This window comes from Anas acuta, chromosome Z, assembly GCF_963932015.1.
Source record: "Anas acuta chromosome Z, bAnaAcu1.1, whole genome shotgun sequence".
NCBI lineage: Eukaryota > Metazoa > Chordata > Aves > Anseriformes > Anatidae > Anas > Anas acuta.
This window is the reverse complement of record NC_089017.1, coordinates 57,421,698-57,429,590: the sequence shown is the minus strand read 5'-3', so window position 1 is coordinate 57,429,590 and position 7,893 is coordinate 57,421,698. Positions and strand designations below refer to the sequence as shown.

At 44.9% G+C, this 7,893-nt stretch overlaps 1 long non-coding RNA gene across 1 annotated transcript; it reads left to right on the top strand.

The window, feature by feature from the left end:
- The first annotated feature begins 228 nt into the window (after positions 1-228).
- LOC137848327 (uncharacterized) lies at positions 229-2,764 on the top strand. The gene is made up of 2 exons (XR_011091288.1): positions 229-1,055; positions 2,465-2,764. It is a non-coding gene; the product is annotated as an uncharacterized lncRNA (long non-coding RNA).
- The last annotated feature ends 5,129 nt before the right edge of the window (positions 2,765-7,893 follow it).

Sequence of the window (7,893 nt, the reverse complement as noted above, 5' to 3'; positions counted from 1 at the left end):
TGCCTGGGCAATTGCCCATGTTGCTGAGGAGGCAACAGAGCCAAAGCCCTTGGGGCTGAAGATCCAGCACGGCTGGGGAGGCTTTGGCGTTTCTGCACAATGCTGCTCAATCCTGCTTGGGAGCCCAGCCTCAGGTGCGGAATGAAGCCAAGCAAGCTCGAGGGAACCTGTGTGCTGGTAACTGGTCAGTTCTTGCTTTCTTTTTCATTCCTCACGCCTAAGAAAACCTAACTGTTTCAAGCACTTGTTGGATGGACTTGATTCTGGGTGTGCTCCTTAAGCTTGTTTGGCAGCTGTTGAACCCCGCTACACTTGCAGGAGACCTATGCTCGAGTTTCTGCTTGCTGTGATCAAGCGCTGTTCTTTTGCTCTTCTTTGCTTTGGGGATGGCGGGTGAGGTTGCAAAGAGTTTTCAGGAGGATTCTTCTTTTCCTTTGCAGAATGCCAGACTGCGTATTAGAGCTGATCTTCATCTCTGCTCGGAAAAGCTTCACGGGCCAAAAGAGAATGGAGATGAGGAAGGCAATGGAGAATGATGAGGACTATTTGCAGTCAGCACGCATAAGCTTTGTGAAAGAATCAGGTGCATTTCTGTAGTGGTAGAAAGCGTAGCTGGAAAGACTTCCTAAGGACGTCAAGTCCAATTCCTTGTTCTCAGTTAGAGCAATCCCGTAGTTTAGACTCCTGATAAGGTATTTGTCTGTAGGCAGCTGCCAACTTGTCCAGCTAATCCAATTCAGCCTGGAAAACAAGCAAGCAAGCAAGCAAAAAGCACAGAAACCTGCAGTTTATGGAGTGCAACTGTCTCCTTTCCAATCGCATGGGTTTCGCCAAGTTTTGGGTGACTCCAGGGCTGGCTTGCCAGGGAGACTTTCTTGAATTGCTGGCAGATCAGCCAGAAGGGCAATACAAGGCCCTGGCTAAACACAATCTGTAGGCTGCTTCTAGATCAACAGTTTCCTTGGTTACTCCACAACCTCCACAATCTCCACTTGCTTCGAAGCTGTGAAGATTGCAAGTCCACTTTGTGTTTTTCAGCCCCTCTGTGTCAAACGGTAAGAGTTTTCACTGGCTGTAAAAACAGAAAGGACAAAGAGCCCCTCCTCTGGGTCTTCAGAAGGCTCCTAAGATCCCCCAGACTGGCTAAGTAGCGACGCTCTAGTATAGCTGCATCTAGATGCAGTAGAGCTAGATGGTGGTAGAGAGGCTCTAGCATGGATGTGACACGCTTTGACAGCATCTTTTCTCTGACAGCAACTTCTGCCTTGGCGCTTCCCATCAAGCCAGAGCAGTTTCTTGGCCTGCACAACCTGCAGACTGGCCTCTCGTGTGTATCCGTGCTGGACTGAGGGTAATGTTTGGAACACACACTGATGCTGTATTCAGTAGAACTTTGAGAAGAGAGAGCAAGAAGCTAACCTGCAGACGAGTTTCTTAGGTTTCTGTAGAGAGAGGGAGATATACATGCATACATATTTACTTCTGTCTTTACTTCTTTCAAGATAGCTTTTGTTCTCCAAAATGAATCCTCTGACTGTTACTAATGTATGGGACACACCTTGACACTCTAATGGCATAGAAATACTTTTCAGCTCATCCTTGCTATTGTTTCTGGATTGAAAAAATAATTGTGAATATGATTACCTGCTTGGAATCTTTTTTTTTTTTTTTTAATTTATACCTATTCTATTACGAGATCCTATAGGAAGGAGTGAACTCAAGAGGAAAAAAAAAAAGAAAACAATTTGAATTCCACTTCTAAATTAGATATCTAATCCTGATAGATTCACTCCCTTCCAAACAGAGCTCAACAAATGAAACAGTAAAAAATGCACATAATATTTCTTCTATGCCAAGATTTCATGGCACAATAGTTCTTTGCCTAACCCTGCAATAGCCCCATAGGCATTGCAATTGCTTACTTGTTCTTCTCCTTTGCTTGTGTTTAGTGTTTGCTTTTCTAATGTTACAACATTGGATTGATTTACCTCCTTAGGTATCAAGAGAAGAAGGCATTTGCTTCAGAGGACAGTACTTTGATGCTTTCCAGGGCTAATGGCCAAAGTTCTCCAAGCACTTTTTTTTTTTTTTTCCCCATCAGTGATTTATACATTTGTCAATCTTTCCATCTTCATTTACAACTCCGAATTTAGGTTTTAGGTGAACAAGAACCCTGAAACCAGCTGAAGCCATATCAGACATGAAGCCATATCAGACATAGTAAGGACATGTGTCTGTGAGGAAGTAATTCCGAGTGATTCTCTGGTGTCCTTTGGACAGCTTTCCTCTGGTCCTCTGCACTAGGCATCCCCAAGGGATATTTCAAAGCTCTCGGCATGATCTGTCATTCTCTCTTCCACTGGAGTCTCCATTAGAAAAGCGTGACTATTCCTTGCCCATGTGGAAAAGAAGTCCTCCTTGAGTTGTTTCTAAGCAAAACCTCTTTCTTGTGTTCTCTTGACAGAAACCACTTGGCTAGACAAACTCAATCCTTGCAAATGGAAGGAGTGGAAGTACTTCAGCAGCGTGCTTCGGCTTCTAAGCAGAACTGTAATGTAGGTGGGGACAGAGCAAGAGGACGTGGCCAAGCCGGGGTGGACTTGAAAGTCCCGTGTCCGAGCCCCAGCAAGAAATCCGTGATTGCCACTTGGAGACTGCTGCTCACCTAGTAGCACAGCAGCTGGAACGCTTCTGGATCCTGCTGATGGATTGCCACGAATCAGGCAGTGACACAAGCTACGAGAACGACGGAAGTGACTGGAAGTGATGCTTCTCCCTGTTCTCCATTGCAATTTGTGAAAGAAAGGAGAAGAGAGGAGAAGAGAAAAGGAGAAGATGGAAGGGAAGGGGAGGGAACGAAGAGAATGGGAGGGAGGGGAGGGAAGGGTAAAAACGAGAAGGGGAGGAGAGGGAAGGGCAGGGGAGGGCAGGGGAGGGCAGGGGAGCAGAGTGTAGTGGAGTGTAGGGTAGTGTATGGGAGTGTAGGGGAACTGAGTGAAGGGGAAGGTAGGGGAGGTGTGTGTAGGGGATTGTAGGGGAGCATAGTGTAGGGGAGTGTAGGGTAGTGTGTGGTAGTGTAGGGTAGTGTAGGGGAGGGGATTGTAGGTGAGGAGAGTGTAGGGGAGCGTAGGGGAGGAGAGTACAGGGGAGTGTAGGAGAGGAGAGTGGAGTGGAGTGTAGGGAAGGGGAGTGTAGGGGAGCAGAGTGTAGGGGAGGTGTGTGTAGGGGAGTGTAGGTGAGGAGAGTGTAGGGGAGCGTAGGGGGGGGGAGTGTACGGGAGTATAGGGGAGGAGAGAGCCAGGGAAGGAAGTGGAGGGGAGGAGAGGGAAGGGGAAGGAGGGAATATTGCCTTATTTGTTGCCTTTTTACTGTCTTCGTATAGAGCCATGACAGGCAAAATAAACTATGTTGGTGAAAAGGACGTCTTTGTCTGGTGTGATACCCGCTCCCCCAGTTTAAATCAATCAAGAATAATCTGCTCCTGGTTGAGGTCTTCCCTTACTAGTGCAGTGCTAGGACCTACATGCTCAATGTGCTGAGGATGTGCAAGAGTCTTAGAAAGCAGTCATGTTTTCCTCCCTCCTTGCTTCTTTATGAAATAAACATGATATCATCCAGCACTGGGCTGTTTTTCATGACGGAAATTCACTTCTACCCTGCACAACCAAGCTTATGATATATCCAGACCAGAGCTAAGCCGTCAGCTTGGGCAGCCACTGTCAGGCGTTCGCTTCTGTGCAGTCACCCCTTGGGGAAGCCACTTGCACTGGTTGCTTCCTCACAAGTTTACCAAGTTTGCGTAAAGCTCCAAAGCTCAGGCCTATGCAGACACAGCCCTGCTGCTCCTTTAACACACAAGAGGGGGCTATTGTTCACAACAGCTTTGCCAGGGCTTCTCTCCGTTTTTTGTTGGAAATCCAGTCCTTGCTTGCAGATTGGCTTTTTCAATTCGGTGATTAGTGGGTACTGGAAGGTTCAAAAACAACACCTGACAATCTTGTCCATACGTAGGTAAGGAGAGATCTAAGGAAGGAACAGGTTGCAATACCTAAGGCTTATGCATGGCTCAAGCTTCCAGTTGAGCTGTGAAATCCACGCCTCAGGTCACTTGAGGTACCAGGAGTCCCTGTAGAACATACAGGGGTCTCCAGCAGTGAGGTTCCCTGAGCAGAGGGCTTCAAGAGCTCCACAGGGAATGAAAAGAAGACTTGTGATACCCATGAGGAATGTGGCTTGCTCTCGGCAATGGAGACAAATTCCTTTCTGATTAATGCTCCAGCCTGCTCCACTCCAGGGACAGACGCCTATGGCAACCTGGTCCCAGTACGTCGTACTAGGATGAGGTGGCAGGGACTGTCCCCATTCATTTTCTTTCTTCAGGGTGGCCATGCCTCCTCTCTGGCTGAAGGTGGGCTTCATGGCCCGTGTGAAGGGGAGAGGTCTGGGGAAGGACTGAAAAACTTGAGAAATACTCCGAGGATAAATCAAAAGTTGGTTGCACTGAAGTAGATAGGAAGTGCAAATGATAGCCTGGGTAGATTTGCTGCAAAGAATCTGAAGAATCTGGGTCTGCTTGCCAGAGCACTCATCCCAGTGGCTCATGATTTCTTCTGCACAGTTTTGGTTTGTTGTTCCCCAAGTCAGGACGGAATTTTGGGAATGCTCTTACACTTAGCTCATGAAAGAAAGACATGTTCTTTACTAGGTATGATTTTACCTGCTTCGATTGAGGGTACTTAGGCTGTGCTATACAACTCTTCTTCACAAGAATAGTCTTCTCTATACAACTCTGTGTAGTTGGTCTAATGAAATGAAAGGAACAGTGTCAATTTACAGGAACAGTGTCAATTCCAGTCAAGTTTGGTTCACAGTACTAGATTTAAAGGATGCTTTTTTGTGCCTGCCTGTGGCACCTGAAAGCCAGAAACTCTTTGCCTTTGGATGAGAAAATTCTCACAGAGAAATCGGAGTCTCTCACAGAGACCGGAGTTATGCTCTAAACAATGATGTCAGTCTGTCACTTTCTGTCATGATGTAATTATTGCTTACAAGCAGCAGTCAATTGAACAAAGCCTTTCACATGACTGGCTGTCTAACAACTATGCTGCTGTTGTATTTCCCAGGTGAACCACTTCAGAATTTCATAGAAGTGAAGAAGGATACCTATCTGGTATGCTATCTGGCTACCCAGGTGTAGTCTGTTGGTTCCAAAACTGCCTGTCTTCACCTTGGGCAAAAGAACACAAGGTACTCAATATTGAAAAGATACCGGATAAGCATTAGTACCTTGAGTGTCGTAAGTACTCCAAGCCCGAAGGGAATTGCCACATTTCCTCTTGGCCAGCACAGCAGTGGTGTTTTTAATATCTTGGAAAACAAAATGATCAGGTATGCTGTGAATCAGCTGGCAATTTGCTTTCTGGCTTTTCTCATGAATTCTGCATGCTTCCTTTCTTTGGAGATACTTGACTTGTCCATCCAGGTCTTTCTTCTTCAAGAAAGTCAAAGCATCTCAAAAAGCAAAAAGTTACCAAGGTGTTTGAAAGCAGGAGTCCAAATCTAACAGATGTAGGGATTTATAACAGAGGAAGTGGAGACAAAGATCAGCCATGAAATAGATGTGAGAAAAACACAGGTAGCAGTGTCCCGTGCGGATAAAGGAAAAGAGATAACCAAATGTCTTTCTTGAAGTGGAATAAGAATGGGGAAAACAAGACTCATGGGAAAAGCAAGCATCTTAGCTGGGATTGACACTAAGTAAAAAGCTACTACGCAGAAGTCTGTAGCTGTTGTAAAGTTGCCATGCCATTTTGCAGAGCAGAACGCAAACACATCACCGTGCATTCTGGGCTTAGAGGAAGAAGCTCGTGAATTCTTGGTAGTTCTCATTCTGAAGTGAAGGGTCTGTAATGTGCATATTGAAGCAAAAGTCACACTTGTACAATCTGTATAGAATTCCCTGGAGCATTTAACAAAAACGCCTGACTGGTAAGGTAGGACTGGTTAGAAATGCTCGCAAGTTGGGTGACAGCTGATGACTAGGTTACAGTGCAGAGTAACCTTGGATTTCAGATGACAACATTGCGGTTGTGCCAGAAGATAAGCTGTAGATCACCTTACACGAGCATGACACTTATTTCACCCATTCTTGTAGAAAAAGGGAAGGATTAATTCATTAGGAGGAAAGAGGCACAAGAATACAGTATGCCTCTTTGATTTGTTCCATACCAAGTGGACATCAAGAAATACAGACCTAGAAACCCCATGACAATCTTCTCTACATCTATGTCCAAAACCTAATTTGATGGAAATCTCAGAGCATGTGCTACTACAAGACTAACAATGAAGATCCTCTGCCCAGAAGAGTCTTTCAGAAAATGCTTCTCTCTACTCCAGATTGTCTCAGAGCAGAAGCCCCTGAAAGAAAAAAGAGCCTCGCTGCAGAAACACATAGCTTTCCCAGTGAAGATTGCTCAAGACTTAGTGCTGGAAGCCTGTTGTCGGAACTGAGCAACTGACTGCTTGAACAAGAATTGGTTTCCAGCAGCCTCTGCTCCACAGTGGCAACATCTGGCCAGAGGAAGACAGCAAGCCAAGAGGAGACTTGCCTTTGGATCTGTGCCAGCCTCAGTCAATCCTTCTGCACACAATTCAGCTGTCACCCCCATGGAAGACAAACACCTGCGGGGAAGTACAGAAACTGCTGGGATTGGAGGTGGTGGTATCGCAACCAGCTTTGGCTGCATTCTTCGACAAGCCCGGCTGTTCTACTGGATGGAAATGGGAGTGCCAATTCTGGCATGACAACTAACACACTGGGATGAAAGAGGATATCCAACAGGAGACTGCAAGACAAACTTTCTTTCAAAGGAGGAAAGAACAAGGACAAGATCATATTTTGACAGAGTTGTTGTTGCATTGCTTCACTCTCTCCAGCACAGTAAAATGGTGACACTGATGGACAGTAAAACCAGTTCATTTTCTTCCTATGAAAGTTTCTCTTCGGGTCTTCTTCCCAGACTCCACTCTTTTCCAGTGGCTATGGCTTGAAAGCAAGACCAAGGACATAAAGACAAGATTCTCTTCAACAATCAGGTTTGCTTATGGACAGAAGAAGTAAGGTTAAGACACGGCTGAAGATGAGTGAGAAATTACCAGAGAGGTGGGCTCATCAGAGAAAGGCTGTAGCAAAAACCAGTCTGTTGGGTTAGCTCTTACTCTACATTTTTAAGCACTTGTAACTCATCTTGGTGCCAGGAACTGCAGTTTACTTTTCAACTTCTTTTTTATAATTTGTGATAGTTACACATTTTCAGTCCAAAAATAAGATAAACTGAAAGCTGACTCTAGGGTAAAAATACATAAAAAACAGAGCTGTGTATAGAAATTAAAATAAAATAAAATAAAATAAAATAAAACAAAATAAAATAAAATAAAATAAAATAAAATAAAATAAAATAAAATAAAATAAAATAAAATAAAATAAAATAAAAAAAGGATTCTGACCTACTTATTATGTATTTTTAATTTCCTTCATAACTTACCAAGGAACAGACTGGATTTGAATAAGAGCTTTCTTTCTCCACCTCTCAGCCTTTCCTGTCTTTGACAGACTTCCGCAGTCAGCCAGTTCTTGCTGTTTCCGTGATCTCTGCACAGAGTCTTGTACTCCCTTATCTTCGGGTGGGTAACCTGCAATGGTGTTCGCTCAGACCTAGGAATCACCAGCCTTCATCTTGTTCCCTGTCTCACTACAGAGCTCACCCTGACATCCCTGTTGGAAGGAGAAGGCTTTCTTAGCGGAGAGGACTACTGTGCATGGCTGCCCTGTGTCTCCGTTGATCAGACTCACAGCAAAGTAAACCACATGAGGATGAAACGGATTTCCCTCTG